The sequence below is a fragment of the Chiroxiphia lanceolata genome, chromosome 3, assembly GCF_009829145.1.
Source record: "Chiroxiphia lanceolata isolate bChiLan1 chromosome 3, bChiLan1.pri, whole genome shotgun sequence".
NCBI classification, from domain to species: Eukaryota; Metazoa; Chordata; class Aves; order Passeriformes; family Pipridae; genus Chiroxiphia; species Chiroxiphia lanceolata.
The window spans coordinates 7,137,695-7,160,114 of record NC_045639.1 but is presented as its reverse complement, the minus strand read 5'-3'; the positions used below and the strand labels follow the sequence as shown (position 1 = coordinate 7,160,114).

Sequence of the window (22,420 nt, the reverse complement as noted above, 5' to 3'; positions counted from 1 at the left end):
GAAACAGAGAAAGAGTAGGAAAGGCAGAGGAGAGTCGGCTGCTGTGACTGAGCGGGCTGGTCCTGGTGCATGTGCAGCTGCCAGAGAGTTACAGCATTTTCCAACAGCAAAGCCTCTCACCTGGCACCTCTCTTTCATGCATTTGCTCCACAGGTTCAGTAATACTCGGTGTTAAAAGTCCATATGGCACAGCCAGTACTCCAGATATACATTATTCAATAATAATAAGCTACAGACTTATGTAATACTCTCCACTGGTTTTAAATCTGATGTAGGTGGAGGGGGAACAAAGGAAAGAATAAAAGCATATCTCATGAAAATGTTGTAAATAAACCATTTCAAGTCAAACAACCAACACCATGACAGGCATGAGTCTATCTCTTTTCAATAACTCCCACCTATTCCCAGTTCTCTGCAGCCTTGAGCACCGAGAGGACAGGGCGTTCTTGATCTCACAGAAAGGGTAATTTGGGACTCTTTTCCCCGTCATACAGCCAGGACCTGCCTGTAACACCTACGGAGCTAAGCAGCTCCATCCAGATTAATTAGTTCTGATTTCACCTGCAAGTACAAATGGAGCGTCCACAAAGCTGATCTCGGAGATGACTCCAACTGATTTACCTTCTGACTCCGATGCTCAGTAGTCCCATGTTAAAACCCACACAGCATGTTCCTGCATTTACATTATTCATCATTATCAAAACCAAATTATTACTTGCTGTGGATTACATCACCCCCACCCAAAGCTCCATGTTCTTGTATCTGGTAACTCACTTAAATTTCACTTCTGTAAGTCTAATGTGCTGAGTGATAACTTGAACACGTCTAACTCTCTGAAAAGTCAAATCAATTTTCTCACATATTTTCTGTTACAAAAATATCTGCTCCAGGGCTGTGATTTTTATGCCAAGTTTCAAAGCACAACGACTGTATACAGTTAAATTACAACCCTCTAAAATGTGGATTTATAATACATATAATGGAAGTCCTATAACTGTAACATTTCAAATGTGACATCTCTACAAATGCCAGTTTTCAAGGGATGTTATATGGTGGTTTGAACTGCCTCTTGATCCACAGCCAGATGATGCTTTCTTGGGGGAAGAAGACTTTCCTTATATGTTTATTATTATACAGGATGAAGATGGCATCTTCCTCCTTAGAAGGAAACTCTGCCTACTCACAAGAGATTCTGTTGGAGTGATTGAGCTTCTGTGGGACTAACACAGCATTCAGTTCATACTGCCTCATTCTGTCTGCAGAACTGAAAACATACTGTTGCCGTAAACACCATATTTAAATACTTAACCACCCAAAATCATGACAGCTTAAAAAATCATAGCATTTCACAAACTCATAAATGTGGGCATTTCTTCTGCCTTGTCATTTCTGAGCTTTTAGGAACTCAGGTCAGGCTTTCACCTGTGTTTTCCAAGTACAAAAGACTAGAATATATTAAAAGCATGCCCACAAAACAGCTTAAAAACCATAATATCTGTGTCTTGTAAGCCTACAAAGAAAGGCTTTGAGAAAAACATCAAATATCAGAAGAGCTGGCAACAATAAGACTGCTATCAATTCTTCAGAAGTAGAGGAACACCAGAAAAACACCAAAGCAGAGGCCTATGACCTGGTTCAAACTCCCTGATATGATTTGCAAGGTTCATGCTGAACTCAGTCGGGTTCCTTTGATTGTGAGGGGACCTGGGTCAGGCTCACCTGTGATGACCCTTGCACACTTCTACCTCTATGGAAGAGGACAACAGGTCACATCTCTCCTGCCATTAGCTGTATATAAGTGTCTCTGCATGGATATTTTCTCTTTACTGTGCTGAAAAGTGAGGCAGCATCTTTTTGGTGTAGAATGGATGATTTTCTCCTGCAACATCCAAGAAGGGATGATCTGAAGCAGCAGCAGAAGGAACAGCTCGGAAACGAACCTTGGTTCTTGCTGCACTTTTCTTGCCATGTGCCTCAGGATGTACTGTCACATGGATCTGTGTTCCTAGGCTTCATTTCCCTGCAGAGCTCTTCCACTAGAGCCCGGAATGCCAACTAGGGAATAACCCCAATGATGCGGAGGACCTGCTGCAGCACTGCTGCCAGGCATGGAGCAAGCCATGGAGCTGCAGCTGGCTGAAGCTCACAGTCACAAAGCTACCACTATCCTAACCCTTCCTTCATTAAGAAAAAAAGGGACAAAAAGACTCAAAAATAATCAAGAGGATCTTGCCTATAACCTTGGAAGCCTTTGTGGAGCTTCCCATAAACAATGTTTCAACATGACTTATCAAGTTTATCTGGAAAGTTAATGGCTTCAACAATATTGCCTATTGCCAACTCTTGTGAGTTGGTTGATCTGGGGGTCCATGATACGAGGTGGTAAGTGGGGAGGTGCTGCAGACAGGATTCCTTCAGTAAGCGTCAGTACAACTTGAAAAGAAAATGCCGTTTTCAATAAACAGTACAGCCATGGACAGGTTTTAAAGCCTGAAAACTAAAAGTAGCCATTAAAAATACTTTCAATCAGAGGAATCAAAACGTGCTCCCTGTTGAAATGAGAAAAGTACACAAATCACAATTTTTAGGAGTTTTTATGGGTTTTTTTACCCCATCATAACATTCAGAACTATCTACTTCCTTTATATTCATGTTGTGTTTATTTAAAAGGTTCAATCTGCCTTAATTCAGAGCAATTTTGATTGAATGTTTTTTCGTCCTTCTTTTATGTGTTATTCTTTTTCTTTTCTTTTCTTTTCTTTTTTCTTTCCTCCTGTGAAGCCAGGCTACAGCAGCTCATCAAAAGGAAGCAAGGCAGACTGAATTTTCTCTTACTTGTTATTGTGATATAGCTACAGCGGGCAATCTGATCTCATCACGAAACAATTGCAGTAAAGATATCTAAGTGGATGTCACAGCTCTGCTGAAAGATAATAAAGTGAAATGAACCAAAAAAACAATCTTTCCAACACAAATCACATAGTTAAGTTGTAGTGAGTTGCAAACAGAATACGAGTGCAGGAGGAGGGAGATGGAGCCAGAAATGCCCAACTAACACTTTTATATTATTTTTAACACATTTGGGGAGTGCATAATTAAGGGATTTACAGCATTAAAATCTGGAGCTGTTGTGCAGCACTGCACTAAATGAGATGATCAGTAACAAGGGAAAGAGTGAATTACACCACCTTCCACTGCAGTTTGAACTACTCTCTCATAAGATAAACACTATTGATTGCTTTTAAGCCACCTCTCTATTAGAAAGAGACTTCTAATTTTGGGAAATCAATAATAAAAGATCGTGGAAACCCCCCAGATTCTCTTCACATAAGCCCGCAAACAGGAAAGGGCAGAACCTCACATTAAATTGGAAGATCATCCCTGATGTGTAGGGTGGAGGATTTGTCCCTTGGGCTGTGTTCTTCTTCAGCGCTGAATCTGCATCAGCATCCACAAACTATTGTTTTAATTTCCTGACAGAAAAAAGTTCTGCCATGCATGTTTTAACATTTTTTTTAATTATTACTTTTTATCTCAGCTCTGCCTTCAGTGCTTGAAAATTAACTCCTTAAGTAGTTTAACAAATATCTTTTCTAAAGTAAAGACTTTTGTTGGAGACCAAAATAGCATCAGTTTTCAAGCTGTGGGGTCCTTTCTTCTTCTTTTGTCTATTTAACAGCAAAGGAACGGGTGATGGTATTGAATTACCAAAGCTGATGTGCTGGGAGGCTATTTGAATCTCTGTTTTCTGGTGGGGTTTTTTTGGAGGAGGGCTGCTTTTAAAGGCTTATACTATATAAGCCCAATAGACAATGCCAAATCTCTAAGAACAGATATACACAGAACACTTCATAAAGCATATTTAGGCAGACATTGTGCATTATCTACCACGCAAGATGCCCAAAGCGCCTTCCAAGAAAAGCACCAACACTGACTAAACTCAGGCCAAGGATTTTCTCATTAGTATGAGCAGAGGTTAGACAGGCACACAGCATTTCCCCCGTCTGTTTCCATTTACAGAGGCAACCACTCCTAGGAATATTATACCTAATACACAGCTGGATAGTCTACAAAGAAATAGTTGTGGGTTTTGCCTGACTTCTGCCACTAAACTTCTGTCTACTTGGAATTCACATGATTTCCTCTGAAACTGGTGAGGTTTACCCTAATATGACACTGCTTTTCTTACAGTCTAAGAGGGAATGGTCATCCCAGGCTGGTATTAAAACAGCAATTTCTCTGGTGACTCTCTTGTTAAAGGAATTACCTGTGGTCATTATCTGAATGTATCACTTAAGTCTTTGATGGCAAAATGTTTAAATAAATAAGACAGAACAAAAATAGCTAGCAAATATCAGGAGATAATTATGTGGTTAACCCTATAAGTGACAGTGCTATGAGAACAGCAGAGGAATTTTTAATAAAGTAATCACAAACAGATTAATAGTTTGGAAAGCAACAGGGGATTTTCTCTTCCACAGCAGCAGGATTTTCAGCAGACTGAAACCAGTTCTTGTCTAAGTAGAATTGTGCTTATCTGTATCCATCTCCCCTGATCGCCTCACTTCTCACCATAAAGGGAAATCAATACGAGGACTTGTTATTCAGAGGAGTCTCAAGAGTCAGGCACCGTGATCACACCTCTAATCCTGCAGGAATCTATTTCCAACAACTACATCATCTCCAATGCAACAGGCACATTGTTTGCAGCTGCTCTGCAAAGCCTATGATACAGGGAAGGAAATAAAACGAGATATGGGGTATCCACACTGACCTCCTACCTCTGGGTCTGACTCAGTACCAAGGGTTGTTGCACTAAAATAATCCTTTTGATTGCTCGCATTTCTAGGATGGAGACCTCTGCTATTAGAGAAAATTCCTTGATTCTCTGCACAGTGCCTGTGGATGGATTTCTTTCATGCTCATTTGCCTGACCAATTAGGAAAACAAGGGCAGCAGAAGGGTTAAACATCGATCTTGGGTTCCCCTGGCATGCCAGGGAGCTGCTGCTAATAACACTGGTGGCAGTTTCCTGAGCTGTAACTCCCAGCGTGATGAGAACAACTTCTGATCTGATGAAAATTCCTCCCTCGCTGCAGCAAAACACCCCATCGTTTAAAAGTTTTGAATGTGCTAACAGCTAATTTATTAAAGGAACTCCTGCCGTGTCCATGTTTACAGGGCTCAGGCTGCATACAAAGGAAAAGCCTATTCCAGGCACATAAGGGAAGCAGAAGGGAGCTATATTTTTGGAAAGGCAGCACAGTGTGCCAGAAGAAGGGCTGGACTGATGAAAGGAACAGCTATGATGTTGCACCGAGACCTTTTTCAGCCTTGACTAAAATGAGCAAAATTATGGATTGGAAAAGGAGAATAAATGAGAATAAGATGTATTTTACAAACGGTGAAATAAAGCAAATGAGTTCAGTCTACAAGTTTTGAAAAATGTAAGTTTCCTAGATGCTTACATGAAAAATGTAAGTTACCCAGATATGGTAATGAAGGTAAACGTGCATTGTAGACAGACATTTTAACCAATGTCTTGTTGTGGAGGGTTTTCTCTTTTTTGGAAGGTTCATACTACAAATTTCTATAAATTTCAAGCTAAAATTTCTAAAATTTCTAAAAACTAGTCTCTCCCCCAAACCAGTGGCATAAAGGGAATGGAGAGAAAGGGAGGCTGCATCTTCCAAAGATTTTAACCAAGAAAATAAGATACCTTCCACAAATTTTGAACAAGACAAATCCCTCATCTTCTGCCCAAAAACACTGTAACAGACATTTTCAGCCATCTCCAATAACAATCACATTCCAGATGTCTCTCTGACAAGCTGTTAGACTGCCAAAGCCTGAACATGGAAGAAGTCTAAGAAAGAATTAGGTGTCCTCCACATCTAACAACATTACCTCATTACCTGCAAGTAAATATTAGGCACTGCCTGAGTTAGAAAATAAGGCTAAGTGCAAGGAGCACCTGGTTAACAAGCTAATGGGCTAAATAATTCTGTATAATTTCCAGACACTAACACTTATGTGTTAGATTTCCTCCTCCCAGCTGTGTCCCTTTGCTGAGAAGTATTCATAAAATAATCTTAACAACTTTGCGGTATTCATTTAATTTAAATATATACACTTCAGCTTTCACTAAAATCCCATTGTTGTAAGCCAACCACTTGATGTGTTGTCAAGTGACACTCCAACGAGGACGATTTTTAATGGGCTTTAAGTAGCTGAGGGGAAAGAAGTAAAAGCATAGATTGAACACCATGCTGAAGGTACCTGTATCTGTTTGAGGCACTGCCTCCTCCTCTGGCCCTCTGATGTATGCTCTATGGAAATATACGTTTCTATAACAGGCATGCATAAATATGTTGACATTACCTTTTCCTTTTTTCATTCTGCCTATTTTTGAAGAATCAATGTAAAATACATCCACAATATTTTTGGCTCTGTGAATAAATTTACATATTAAACAGCACTAATTGTAAGCAGCAATGTTCTGCTCCTTGCAGTGCACAATCCATAGGATTCACATATGTCTAGATTAACAACTCCTTGACTTGGTGGGACCCCAAAACAAACAGCATGTGGTCCTTCCAGCACAGCACAGTCATATGTGTGATGGGCTGCTCTATGCTCAAGGTGTTCCTCATTCAACTTTACCTTTCACCTATCCCTTACTAATTCTAGTCCCCAAAATCTCCTGGAAAGAAGAATTGTGTTCCTAAATCCTTAAGTGTGTACTATGTTTAATCCTTTCTCTCTTCCAAGGAAGCTGCTCACAGCACTGCTCCATCTGCTGAAGTCTTGTTCCATCCCCATTTACCCAAGCTGTGATGCTGTCACTGCCTCATGCTTCCTCTGACTTTTGAAGCAGTCAGATCTCCATGTGTTGCCTAGTTTCATCCTGTGAAGTACTGTTAATGTCAATTTACCTCAAAATGCTTAATAGTCATCTTCCATCTACCATTTTCCTTCAAACTTGCCTTATAAACAGATGTATCTCCAACTTCTCCACTCATCAATCTTCTGAAGCTGGTCATCAGTCTTTCTAGTGCTTTAGCTCCCTACACCAGAGAGGTGCTTAAACAACATTTTCCATCACCATTCTTCTCAGGGGGAAACCCTAAGCCTCATCAGTGCCTGATATGGTCGAACAGATGTGGCTCCACATCACTATCAGGAAAGCTGAGTGGTGATGTCCACAGTAGGGATATTGGAAAACAAATAAAAATCAGGTACAAGAAAAAAGGACAAGGAAAAACTAGTCTTGGGGAACACACAGAAGAGGATTAAACCTCAGGGTTTAATCAGTAGGAGACCTTACTGCAGTGCCAGGGCTGTGAATTCACTTGAGGGGTTATTTTGATGCTCAGTCTATGGATCCCTGTGCTTTTGCAGCTATGGATGCACATATTTTTCTCACCTTGTCTGCAGCTTGTTCACTGTGATATTGGCTGGTAGCACTACTGAGCTCATCATCTCTTTAGTTATCACATTACTGTCTCTGTTAAAAAGCATCCTACATCACTCTTCTGAGGTTTCTTAGGTTGCTCTAAATATTTTGCTTATAAACAAGTCTGTGACATTTGATGTGAAGTCATCCATAATTATAAGGTACTGAAAATACATAAAAAATAACCCAACATATTTTTTGTCTGTACTATTGCAGTGGTTATAATATGGATGCACTCAGCTAAGAGGCAAAAATATTTTAATATCCATTTGCAGGGGGACAGAAAACATCCCTTCTGAAGGTTAGGTATTAAATTAAATGAAGACAAATTCCTTATTTATGGATGATACTCCCATAGAGGTCACCAAAAGGCCAGAGAAAGAGGTAAAAAATATTTTATACATCACCCTTCTAGACCGTAATAAGGGAAAAAGTCATGATGTGTCATGAAAATGTTGTGGATGCAGCAATTCTGCTGTCCTCTCCCAATGCAGCATCTCTGAGGACTGTGGTAATTTCATCTGATAATGCATGCATCAATCTGAGATATTCAAAAGAGTCTGAATTATTTTGAAGCACCTTTCTGATGTGCTTTCAGAAGCTCTGCCACTAACAAGCTGCTTCCTTCAGTGCTTTTGATTATTTTTTCTAAGCTGCTGGAGGTTTTGATGGCAGTCATGAACCAGTTTCCACAACCAATTTCAGTCCATAAAAGCAAATTAGGCAAAGAAAAATTCTCATTTTCCTGCATTTTCCTGTTTGTCCCATATATTCCAGGAAATCCTGGTCATCATATGGATCATAAAGGTTAAGTCTGTCACTTGTGAGGATGTAGACATCAGCCTCCAGTGCTGATAAGGAGTCATAATTACCAAATCATAATTGGGTAAAGGATGCTGGTTGGGTTTGTGGTTTTTCGTGTTTTTTTTTTTTTTTTTTTTTTTTTTTTTTTTTTTTTTTTTTTTTTTTTATTTTATTTTTTAAGTTCTAGTTTTCACTGATCAAAAAAAAAGGGGGGGGGAAACTCCAGCAGAGATCAGTTATTTCCAAAGGTATATTTAAGTTAAAGAGTCAGAGCACTGTTTTTTGGCAGTCTGAAAAAATGATACTGCAAACAGAAAGAGCAGAAGCAATATCCAGGGCAGTGTCTCTGAAGAGACATGTCAGATTTGTTCACCAGCTAAGTCCAGCAAATTCTGCCATCATTTAGTACCACAGCAATGTCTGTCTGCCTTCTCCCAATAGACAAGAATATTTAAAGACCCGTTACTTATGCTCTCTCTAATCACCTGCTCCGAGCCTGTGACTGGGGACTAATTACAGTAACTACTAAAAAACCCAAAACATATATTATGCTGTGTATTTTACTGAAAATATACTATAATGAATTTCAATGGGAGAAGAAAAACAGGGTATTTAAATCTCCCGGCAGAAATGTGGATTTATGAAAAATCAGCCTCTAGGATGAGCTGATGAGAAGAAAGTATTGGTACCTATATGCTAACAAGATTTCTGACGTATGTACCCCTGTAGGTCAAATAACTGACCAAAAATCCTCAGCTCTTTAACAGTGAACTGTAGACTAGTTTCAACCTGACAAGTAGTGTACAAGACCAGGTTGGATATGGCGCTCTGAGCAACCTGGTCTAGTGAAAGGTGTCCCTGACCACAGCAGGGGGGTTGGAACTAGATGCTCTTTAAGATCTCTTCTAACCCAAACCGTTCTGTGATTCTATAAGTACAAGCTGGATGGAAAAATTATTCTCAGAGAACAAACAGAACTTATGAAGTTTCACACTGCTTTAAAGGACCCATGTGAGGATTAGATAGCGGTTTCTAACATTTTCTCTATTTCTTTTTCATTCCTTTTTACTTTCCCTAAAATAAAAGCAGGATGTATTCCTCCAGCTCCTCTGGTTTTGGACAGCTATAGCTATCTCTTGGATTTGTTGGAGGGAAGAGGACTTGTAATTCATAACATATTGTTGTCAAAATCTTCATGTCATACCTGGCAGATGGCTCGATAAATAAACTAGGAACATCAATAAACACAGAAAAGAGCTGTTCTTTAAAGGGGAAGTATGATCCCAATACTTGCTAGTGCACATAATGCAGCTCTGGCACACGCAGATAAAGGATCAGGTCACACACAGGTCCCTGAAAGAGCCGTGGGCAGGGACTCACTGATAAGACTCCCACTGTCCCTACTTCCACATTTCACAGGGCAGCTTCTCTGCACAACCATGGTTTCTTTGCTTCTCTTCAAGCACCAAAATCAGCCCCAACCTATAATGAACTCTGGCCATTGAAACTGGGGGAAACCTTTTTCTCATCCTCTCCGCCAAGCTGCACAGAAAGGAAGGAAAACCCGCGCCAGTGTCAACTGGATGAGAAAGTGAAAAGACCAGGCATTTCTGAAGGGTGGACTTACAATCAGAAAATTCCCTCCTTTTACCTTATACATTAAGGAAAAAAAGAAAATCTGAGAATAAAGAAGGAATCATTTCAGCTTTCCTTCACAGAAGGGCAAAAAGCAGCTTCAGCTACCAACTTCATTATTTTTGCAGCCTTCCAAATTACGGCTCAAACAAACTGCTCTCAGTTCTAACATTTGTTTCTGGTTTCAGACTAGTAGAAATCTAATTTCCTTCTCCCCAAGAGCAAATGTCAGCACAAGCGGGATCTGAAATTTGTTGCTTGACACCTGCAGCAAAGAGCTAAATTAAGAGTAATATTTCAAAGAGGTACTTGGGAGGTATGTGCTTAAATTTGGTTAAAAGGCAAGCAGGCTTGGGTACAGTTCGCCTGCACTCTGTCTCTAAAACATATCCCCCACTCCCCTGGACTGATCCAAGGCAAAGGAAAGGGAACTGCTAGAATCTCACTGATTGGAACCATGTGGGCCAAATGTGGTGTTTTAGGAAACTTTATAAGTCTGGCTCAGAAATAAGTATTACAGTTTTACACTTCTAAACACACAGGCCAAGCGAGCCTGTCTAGTTTTTACACAGAATCAAATGGTTTGGGTTGGAAGGGACCTTAAAGACCATCTGGTTCCAACTTCCCTGCCATGGGAAGGGACACCTTCCACTAGACCAGGTTACTCAGAGTCCTATTAAACCTTGAACACTTCCAGGGATGGAGTAGCCACTCTCTATCACCATCTTACGTATTTTCTGATTAACAGTCAAAACAGTTGACAATTGAAATGAATGCCTGATATTTGTGATTCAGGATCATTCCAAAGTAAAATCCTGAAGGTGACACACAGCCAGCATCCTCAATTCTCCCAGCCTTGCTCTGGTGTCCAGATTTCTATGCCACTGCATGCAACCTGCCTCTTGAGTTTTCCAAGAAGAAATCTGCAATCAGGCTGTGAGCTACTAAATGCAACCCAGGGATTTCCTGACAGTTTATGGCACTCAGCATCCCATAAATAACCATTCAGAAATTCAGCATTTAAATGCAGCAAATCAGAATATGCCTGTAATGATATTTATTGATATTTACTCTAGTTCATCTGGAAAATGCACTGTTCCAACCCAACGGTTGGGCAGTGCAACATGCGAGCTACCTTGTGGTTTGGTGCTCCAGGCTGAGAAAGCAGGCCAAGTCCTGGCCAGTTCTGATTTCATGTAACAAAGCTCACAAATTAACTGTGTTTTACCACTCAACTGGTATAGCTCGTGTAATCCTTGCGGTTCAACTGCTTGGCACAGTTCTGAAGTTTGCAGTGCAGCTTTCTCGTTTTGGGAATGGGTCCCTGAGCTTTAAACCACACTGACAACTTCTGTTTGAAGATGTCAAAGTGCGTTTTGAGTTGTCACATAGGTCTGAATAGACACGTACCTTATTAATATATAAACAAATGCACAGTCAGGACAACTAAGCCACGGAAATGTAAGCAGGGAACGAGGTAAGACTAAAAATCAAATAAAAATCAAATTGCCTGCCTTTTTGTCCTTTGCTACAAACACAGCAGTATAAAAACTTACGTAGCATTTCAACTTACTAGAGCTACCATTGCTTCCACAACATAAAAGGACAAAACCAAACTGAAAGGATGCAACCGATCTTAAATGGACCTAAACTGGAACAGTTCCATTACAGTCATAGGGACCAAGGTTAGAATCCAGTCATCTTCCATGCAGAAATAGCAATATTTGGATAGGGTAACAGCTATAAGAAATTCCACTGGCATGGAGTTGCTTTAATCTTCAAATCAAGCAATGTCTCAAAGGCGCTAACTGGAAGACTGCCATTACTTTCAGCACCCTGTTCTAAAGCTGCCACAGAACCAATAATTAATGCAAAGGGCAGATTATGCACATGTAGTAGTACAAACATATTAAAAGTTCTGATTTAAGTTAAAAAAAAAAAAAAGATTGCCTGCAGCCTGCCACCCACAGGGACCATTTCACTATTTTTAAGTCAATTAGTTCAACTTCTCTCAAAAGTCAGTCCTCTCTATCCTCGTTAGTGGTGACAAACACAGTTTACTGCACTTATTATTCCTTTAACAGATCATTAGAACTGGAATACATCAGGGCCAAAGGATCTAAAGGGCATTTATCATCAATTTCTTGAAACACAAAACAAAAGACAAAAGCCATCCAAAATATCCAGAAGGACTGCAATTACTGTAAATAGAATATATGAGGAAACCAAGACAAAAACCCAGTGATATCTGTATTTGTGGATAATTTATAAAAGAACTAAAATAAAGTGGGAATCACACAAGAGATCTTTCCAGCTCCTACAGGATGCAAACCAAATTATATTTCCTTTTAAAAGTGGAATCACGTTCAAAACCCAACAGGATGATTCTCAGATACCGTATTGATGAGGAGCACTGATGTACCAACAGCAGGAGGCGTCTGACCCACAGATACCATGTGATGCAGTATATCCTGTTACAAGAACCATCATTCAGAAAATGCCATAATCACTATTAAATCTGGTTGTTTTCCAGGATAGCAACTGCACAGATCCAGCAAATGTCCACAGAAACCATAGAGTTCATTATTACTCACTTGCATTGGTCTTTTTCATAATGTCGTATTTTGATAAAAATTATCAGATGCATTTTAGGAAAAATAGTTAAGCTTTCTGCATGAAAAATTAATCATTATGTATAATTACAACATAATAGGAATTACCGAATAAATAATCTCATCAATTCCTATACGAAAAATGCTTCTAGATGCCTTTAGCTGAAACTAATTGAGTTGAACAGGAAAATAGTCTGAAAAGCTGAAGAATTTATCAGAGAATGACAAGCTTTTTATATAGTTTTGAACCATCTTATGATTTCTATCCCACGGGCATAACACTCTGTGCTTCATTTTTTAAAAATACCTCTGCTGAAATATTATCATTACTTCTTATATTTTACAGTAATTTTTCATAAGGGAAACAGTTTCACACTCAGGGAAATATTTAGTACATAAAAAAGACTTAACTCTGTATGCATTACTCTGGGAAAAATAAATGAAATGGGCATTTAAAAAGCAGGAGAAATCAAAACAAATGGAAGTTCTTAAAGACACGGTGCAACAAAAATCCTACCCAAAATGGATCAAGGAAAATTGTCTATAGCCCACACCTGAGAGGCTATTAAAAATATAGATATAATGATTGGATAAAGATCCTTTCTGATATCCGTGCAGATGAGCTCTAGCCTGACTTTGCATTATGAGTCCAGCCAAGGTCAGCAGGGAAAGCTGAGGGAGGAATCCCAAATGCCAGCCCTAAGAGCATCCAGTGCTCTCTCCCCTCAGGCAGCAGGAGCAGGGTTCACAGCCAGCATGTGAAAAGCTGGCAGAGGGTTGAAATGAAGCAGAATGATGTCCTCTGAGAATCTGGAGGGTTTGGAGGGCATCACCGTGTCCTGATGAAAGCATCCTCTGCAGGTGAGAGGTGATTTACTACCAAGCCCCTTTCAGTCATAAAACACGATGCTTTCTGCCAAGGCTGTGATTTTACATTTGAGAATTTGGGTTAGAGGCAAAGAAAGGTGATCAAGTTAAGGCAAGTTAATGATTTCCAGCTCCTCACCTGAGCACAGCAACCCAGCACCAGACATTTGTAAGTGAAACACTAACTGGCAGCACAAGAACCCCATAATTTTAATTAAGGCTCACTTATTACGCAGCATCATAAGCCACTTAAAATGGAACATTACAGAAACACCTGCATTTTCTTCTATATGGACAAATTAGATCCACTGACAGGATCTTCTAATTTACCCAAACCCATGCAGGTCAAGAAGACAGTTTTGTAAAAGCATTAATGGTTTAATGCTCTGAATTAATGTGGAGAAGCCTCAATTAGTCAATTTCTTCCCTTAGGGAAATCTCTCCTCTCTATGTTTATTTTAATTAAATACCAAACGATGTCACTAAAACACATCCTTGGCACCGTGCAGGAAACAACGTAGTTAATCTGATTTTTTTTCTCTTTGAGGATATAAAGACAAAATGCATTCAGAGGAGGAGATAGCTGCTTTTAAAATGCAGCACTGATATTCCCTACCTAACATAATAAATTGGAAAACACAAATGCATCTAATACATATTTATGAAAGGCAGCATTTAACTGCTCTATAATATTCTGAATAAAACACTGTGGAAGGTCTGTGCAGCTTATTCTGGAGGTGGTGCCACATGCATGCAAGAGCAGAGGTGCAGACACCACAGCTCAGGTGTCAGGCACAAACCAACAAATCTCTTTGCTTGTTATAGAGTAATGATGAGGGATGGCAAAGGTCCCTGTGTGGGCACCTGCTCCTGCACCCACGTGCACCCAGCTCACAGATGAGACCACTGGTGCCTACAACAACAAGTACATTATGTTCTATTGTCCTTCAGTATTCCCTTTAACTTCATTAAAGAATGAGCTTGTTGTTCTCAAAAACGGTTTGAAAAATCCACTTTTCAAGACAAGTAGCCTGAGACATTTCACAGGGCCCAAGTGTTCAGCATTATTAATGTTCTATAAGCTTTTTCACCATGTCTTTACTAAATAAAACATCAGCTGAACCCTCCTAAAGCTCTACAGATATATGAGGCAGTTGTTAACTATATTTATATGGGACGTTTCTGCCTTGCTGCTATAAACTATTCTGACTGCAGTGGATTCTGATTCAGCACTTTCAGGTGTAAAATTCATGCAAAAAGGAGAAAATCTGGTTTGTTAATTTCCTATGGAAACAGTAAGGAAAATCATGCTTAATTAACTCATGTGCAAGCATATTAATATGTAAGAGCACGCATCCATAGCTGAGAAATAGCTGTGCAGTGGTACCAGCCAACGTAATGGGAAAAAAAAAGAGTCAAAAATCTTTTTTCTGTAATGCACATAATTAGTAATAAGGGTCTCTTGTAGTTAAACCAAAAATTACTGCAAGAGTTGCAAGGACAGCTACTATTCCCCATATATATTTATACATACTTAAAATGTATATTCTAAATATAAAATATTATGTATCTATATTTAATATGTTATATAAAAATTACCTTATTTTATACATATAATATAAATATATTGTTATTTGTATTTATTACGTATAAAAATATATATTATATTACATATTATATTATTATTTTCTATCTATCTACCTATCTGTCTCCCCATACTATTACCCATGCCCAGCCTGTCCAGCCACTGCTGGACACTGAATGTGCTTGAGGAAATGAAGATGATGCTTCTACGTTGGTTATGCAGTGGTAGCTTTGGCTGGAGAAGAAGGATGTATAGGGCCTTAATGTACAGAGCTAGCGGCTGGGGACAGGATGCAGTTACCATCCAGCCTGTGCTTTCTGTGCAAGGGCATTCAGGAAAGATTTCCTTCCCTTCTGCTCCTCTTCTCCAGGCTTTGGGCAGTCTGGTCTAGGGGGACGTGTCTCTGCCCATGGCACGGGGTCAGAACAAGATGAACTTTAGGGTCCCATTCAACCCAAATCATTCCATGATTCTAAGAAATCCCAAACTCTGAATTCTTCAATTCCCTGAGTTTAGTTCAAGCCAATTTTTGAACTAAGGCAGTTTTGCATTTAGCAGTAATCTCACTAATAGATGACCATGGGCTCATGCCCAAAGTATGTCAACTTCAGCTCTGAAACACAGGAGATGCTACATCAGTACAGACCAAGGGTCCAGCATCCTTGTCAGTGTCAGATGCTTCAAAACAAGTTAGATTCAATTTTGCTGTTAGCAAGATTAATTCACATACTAATCAACTCAGCTGAAACCATGACAGCGGTGAGCCCCAGAACAGATTTTGACCCTCAATTTCCAGCATGAGAAATAAGAAAGATTTCTTCTGACCACAACAGATGATGCCCTGGAGCAAAAGTGACTGAGAGAAGATTGGCACGCAGTGGTAATTTCATTTAAGCTAGTGTAACCAATTTGAGGGTTTGATCTTTGAGAATAATGGTACAGGATAACATTTTCAGAAGTGCCCTGAGCAACCTTAGCCCTTTGGCTCTGCTGGCTTTTGGTGGGTTAATATACTAAATCACCCAGGGACATTTGAAAACTTTGCCAGTACACTTGAAGTTCTACAGGTAAACCAAGAGAGGCAGCCTGGCTTTGCACTGTAAGCTCCATGGGGCTTTTTTTGAGGGAGCAGAAGCAGCTTTTTGTTCCATCCTTGGTCTGCACCAATTTTTCATGGCCAGCAGAGCAGCAGTTGACACACCTCCACATCTTCACTCCACGGTATTAGGAGAAACATGAGAAATGGGAGTCTGATAAGACTTGACAGACAAGTCCCCAGTTTGTGTTCGTCTGGCCGGCTCCAAAATGGAGCAAATGCACTCCCTCTTCCTAAACGTTAATGGGAATTTTCCTTGGGGCAACCTGGTTTTAGTTTTCCTGGCATGAAGAGCTTTTATGAGGCACATTGCAAAGAGGCAGAGTATGTGATGCTTAGTGCCAGGATAAGAAATGCATCAGAAATGTAAGGCAGTTAATTTTGAACACTATTTTTAATTACAGACATTTAATTATTTATTTTGCACTCTGAACAGCTTATCAGGATGATCCATTCCTCGTATCATTAATTAAATTCCTTTGGCGTAATATAACATTTCAGATCCCCTGTTCTGCTCATTGTGTGGCCACAGATATCACCTCATCTCTCTGAATCTTCATTTCCTTGGAATTATAGGCTGTTTGTTTTCTTTAATTCTCCCAAATTCCGTTCTCTGAGTTTTCTTTTTATGCTGAATGTTGAAATGACATATCCAGAACAACACCGTGTATCACTACTGGTTTGCAAAGTATATTCCCAGCTTGATGGATTGGGTAAAGCTCTCTTTCAGGTGGGAATGTACTGCAGATGGACTATTTTTCCTGTGGTAGAGCAACATGAATATGGATATCCAGCTGCAGTGCTTAGGTGTAATCAGGGAGGGAGATGCAAAAACACAATGACAAGAAGGTCAATATGTTTTGTCTAATAACAAATCCTACTGCTGGTGCAGCTGAAGGGAAAGGCAGGCATTAAGAGAAATATATTCCAATAATTGCTTCATTCTGGGAAATGTGATAATTGCGTTTGCGTACAGTAGCCAACGGAGACCAACGGCAGAAGATATGGAAATGCATTTGGAAATGCATTAAAAACCCAGATTAATACACAGTAAATAGTGAAAAGATGTATTACAAGAAATACATAATTTATGTGCATCTAAGTATTCTTAAAATTGGGGAAAGCCTGGCATGTTCACACACACACCTCTGACTGCAAGTATACTCACACCCAACCTGTGTAAGCTGACATGTTAAATATTAAATGAGGCACTAGAGCAAGCTCAGCACAGGAAGATTCAGCTATGAACAGCCAAATCTTGGGATTGTGTAGCCAGTGCCATGGTATACCCATTGCTGTGACCAGAATCAGCCCCACCTTCCCTCTGTCTTCACCAAGATGCCACCAGACAACTCTACGGCCTCTGGCGGACACAGGGAGCTCAGTTCTACATTCTTTTCACTGGAGCATCATTCCCAACCTACACAGGCTCCTACATAGCAGAACTGGGTGGATGGGGCAGCAATCCCATTCCTGAATGTCTATCATACATGGAAGTGTAGGGAGCCTGTGCCACTGCTCTTTGCATCAGGACTGGACAGCACTGTGACCACAGAATAAGGACAGGAGGCTTAAAAGCAAGCAAACACCTTATTTGCCTTTCTCCATGACTATTGCCACAACAAAAGTAAAAACAGATGCACTCCAAAGTACAAAAATGCCACATAAAGTCTCTTCTCTGGTCCAGCAGAGTCAAGGAGAACGATATCATGGCACCACAAGCCACCACATTCCACGTTACCAGTTTCTATGCTGTATCTGAATCCTGATAGCCAAAAAATATTAAAAGATCCCACCAAAAGCACAATCTGTTTTAGAATATTTAATTAGCAGCATGAATGGCCCCGTGTGAATCTCCATGCTCCTTCTTGCCCCACTAGCCACAAACTCTGCCTGCTAAGTGCAGCACAAGGCAAAAGTGGTGACAGTGATTTACAATAAATCAATTCATTGATCTTTCCACTGTATAACCAATATATATCCCCATACAACTTCAATTAGCTCCATGAACAAACTAACACCTGGCAAACAGAACCATAAATGATCCTTTGATGTTACCACATCCTAAGTTGAAGGACACAGGGGGTGTTTATTTTACTAGAAGGTCCACATTCCTAGGTATACTTTACAAGGTAAAAAGGAACGAAAGGCACTATTAACGCCTTTGTTAAAGGACACTTCTGAAGCTGTTAGAAAGTCCCTAGTCCTTTCTTCCTTAGAAAGGAAGAGAGTAATAAGGAGGTGTCACCTGAAAAGCCTGCCACTGGAAGAGGCGTGGCAAATACTTTAACATCATAAAATAACAGAAAATATGAAAATGCTGAGAAGTTTTTTCAGCACCCTTTATACTCAGCAAATACATAATGAAATGCAAAACTGAAAAAAACCCACCCACAAACCAAAAAAATTGCTGAATGTGGAGTATTTGAAATGATGAAAGGTAATGAAGCATCAGAGTCAGGAGAGTCTTGGATTCCACCTCTAAATCATTCTTGGGGAAAACAGTACTTAAGCGTCCATCTCTTTATTTGCAAACTCTCATAACAGCAATTCGATTGAGTTTGGAGTAAATCACTTAATATTCAAGAGATATAAAGTTCTTTAACAGCGTGAAGTAATCCTATAAAATATCACAGTTGCACAAACAAATCAATAACCTGAGTAAGGCAGAACAGCCAGGGACTGAATCGGGGAGATGAGAGACGGCAGTCCAACACAAAGAAACAAAATGCCCTATTGATATTTCTGAAGCTCTTATGTTCTGACAAATAAAGGCCCAGAAGGTCTAAAAGTTGGGAGTTGACTTTTGAGGCTTTCACACCGAATGCTAAGCAAGCAAAGAAGTGATAAAGCCATGACTCAGCTTTTATGGTGACACGAAGTTTCGTCTATGTTGAACACTCTCAAAGTTCCTTTCCTAAATCATCCATGGCAATTGCTCCCTAACCAACATTTAATAACATCGAGTCATTTTGAGCAATTTTTTAAAAGCATTTAAGTGTTAGAAATTCCTGACCTAAATCCAGGCTTTTGTCCTCTTTCTGCTTCGTTTGGTCAAGTTCACTGCCAGGGAGCCTGAGACATCAGGGATCCCCATCAGAGACTGAGATGTCCTGGATAGATTTAGAGCTTTTCCCTCTCAATCAAACATCTTCTGGGATAGTTTAGCATTAGATTAAGTGTATCTTGCAAGTTAAACATAATGCACTCAATAATTTATAGCATGTTATGCTAAATTTGTTAAAAGAAAAACAAGCAACTAAAGCATTAAGCCCCACAATATACATTGAAGATGAATAAACAGAGAGCGTAATTAACAGCATACTCTGCTAGATAATTCCAAGTTTAATCGACCCAAAGGACGAAATGACAGACACAGTATTTCACCCACACTTCACAACCAGAATTTCTCCTCCAGGGCAGCCTATTCTGCAAAACTCAGTGCCAGAGAAAAGTATAACCTTTCTGACTTTAAAGACTTGAGTTCAACTATACAACCTCCTTGTTTTTTAAAAGCCCAACTCTCTTTTAGCTTCCAGCTTAAGCAGGGCAGGCCAGTCCCTTAGCTGCAGTTAATCAGTGTGGCTCCACCAAAATCAACAAATCTGTGCTATTTAACACTAGTCCAAGAACTGACCCTATGTTATTTCCCAGCGTACTGTCCTCAGCTGGGACTGCAGATGTAATTATTTTGATTCCAGCATCAGAAATATTTGATCAAGAGTGAGTTAATTAGGTTACTGCCAGTAGAGTGTCTTAAACTCCCATCATTTTTGATGTTCCCTAAAACAATACATATTCTGCAGCTGAGTAAATATTTCTTTGGGGAATGTAACATAATGTAGGAATTGGTTCTCACTCCAGATGTAGATCACATTTATACAAATTTGCACTGTGGCTTTGATGTGAATCCTCTCATCCTGTGTCTGGTCTGTGACAACTGAATGCCTGTAGACTCACAGCTATATCAGTAGGGATATTCCAAACTTCCACAGGGCCTTTTTCTATTTAGTCCTTTACTCCCATTAATGAACTAAGCCATAAAAATCCCTGTGGGGTAAGAATCATTCTATTCAGTTTGCACATGGGAAATTTATGATGTAGAAAGATAAACCACTTGCTAAGGTTGTGTGAGAAACCCGGAGCAGAGCTGGAGAGAACTGCAATCAACACAAAGGAAAAGTTCTAGTCTTATTGAACAGGGATAAATGTTTTCAGAATTCAAGCACATTTTTAATATATTGGTAGGTAGACAAGTGTCACCCAAAAAAAAATGCAAAAAAGAAAAAAATACCATGTCATTTTGCTAAACGAGAATTAAATGCTGTGCATATTTATTGAATATAAGAAGATGTTTGTTTTTTTTTTCTCCAGGAAATCATTTTCCTGAAAGACTTCAACTTATATATATTGGAATTTCTTTTGCTGGGGAAAAAGTCTCCCTTATTTCATTCAGCAATAAAATTGCACAAGAAATAATGATTCAGAGTGGAACTCGCTGGCATTCATTAACAGCATTGGCTCAGATGTGTGACATTTCTAGAAGTATTAGGGGAAAAAAAAAGGGCGTTTCAACCCTGACTTCCCTGACAGCAAAGGTGGACCAGTTCTGAGCTATTTTTAAAATCCTGTTATCTGTCATGACATGCTGAGGAACAACAAAAGCATGCTTCAATGACCGCCCCATAAGAAACCAAATTCTGATGCCCAGGTTGCATTCTCAAGTTAAATAGTGCAAAAGAACTGCATACAGATCTTCAAGAGGGTACTACAGATCACACAGCTCAAATCAGACAATGTCTTCAAATAACAGTGGTTAGGTTGACATTCAGTGAGACAAATAACTACCCGTGGCATTAATGGCAGCAGTAGCAGAATGAAATGCTTGGGCACCAAACAACCCTTGACCCCAGTGTGGCCTTGACTTCAGAGATTAGTATTACAGTGTGTTTGAGAATTGCTTTATGAAGGGCTACCCTATCATTAGCCATCCAAGCTCAGGCTCAGTGGTTATAAGGATGGCAATGGAGATGCTGGTTCAGGAAAACTTCCTCCTTCAGGATGAGAAAAAAACCAAGACTCACCTATTTAAGTCAATGGACTTGTGCCTTTGAGGAGCTTTTGGTGTCTATGTCCATATTATAACAATACAGAAGAAAATGACACCACTTAGTTAAGGAGAAATGTGATTAAGCAAAATAGACTTTCTAACAACTATCTTGCTCTACCATACATAAAAAAACCCCAGCCTGTATATCATGTTGAAGTAAAAAAAAAAACATTGAACATTTTAATTACTAGATACTAGTCTCCCTTTAGCATGGAACTCTCTCTTTCCTGGCTAATGTTCTCTGTTTCCAGCGGAAATATGACCATTTATTGAAAATGAGATTCTAGTCTTGTACATTTTCGTATTTCAGAGGTCAATTTGCATACTAATCATGCTCTTCTTCTCTTCCATGTTCCACACTAAGAATAAGTTTATTCACAAAATGTCGGACAAACTGACCAGGCATAACAGCTCCTATTAAAAATACAAATACACGAGCACTGTCAAGTTACAGCTTAAAGCAGGTCTTTCTTTTTGGCAATGTCAATTTGCAAATAGGGCAGTCATGGAACTGCTGGAATTCATGGTCCAGAAGAGGAAAAAATTATGAAGTGAAAAAATAAAGATGCCAAGTAGCACTAGAAAACAGGGAATGTCACTGAGACGAAAAGACTGAGAGAAAAGAGAAATGGAAGGATGCACATTCTATGGAGAGATGAAATGAAGGGGAATGGGATCAGAAACAGGACTGCTGTTAAGCACAGAAGAAAGTATCTCAAAAATAAAAGCTATATTTTGACTGCTTTTTCTTTTTCTAACAGAACCAAATAATTCATTAGTATTGTCTGCTCCATAAATAACTACTTTCAAATGTGTCCTTTTATTTTATTTATTTTTTTTTAACCAGCTCTTCCACCAGTGATAAACACTGGATAGACCTGGCTTTTCTACTGCTCTTTTCTGACAAAAAATAAAAAAGAAAAAAAGAAAATGTGGTGTTTTTTCTTTACTCATTCTTCAGTGACAAACAAAAAGACTAACTGCTCGTAAAACACTAAAAAGAAAGCATCACAGGAGAGTTCCTGCATGGCTGAAAATAAAACCTAAAATCACATCAAAAGTGTTGGCCCAAAGTCATTTTCAGTGAACCACAACTGTTATTTCTCATGCCAGCTGGGAACATAAAGAGATTTTATTAATGCATGATTTCTGCGTTTACCTCATATTTCTAACTTGGAATAAATTAGAAACAGACTTAAAGGCCCCATTCCACAGCATGAAGTAAACAAATGTGTTTTACTATATATGCTTTTCA

At 39.4% G+C, this 22,420-nt stretch overlaps 1 protein-coding gene across 3 annotated transcripts in view; it reads right to left on the bottom strand.

Annotated features, from left to right (window-relative positions):
- Window positions 1–22,420, bottom strand: part of MACROD2 (mono-ADP ribosylhydrolase 2) — an 848,490-nt gene that overhangs the window by 103,269 nt on the left and 722,801 nt on the right. The gene's annotated exons all lie outside the window — the stretch shown is intronic.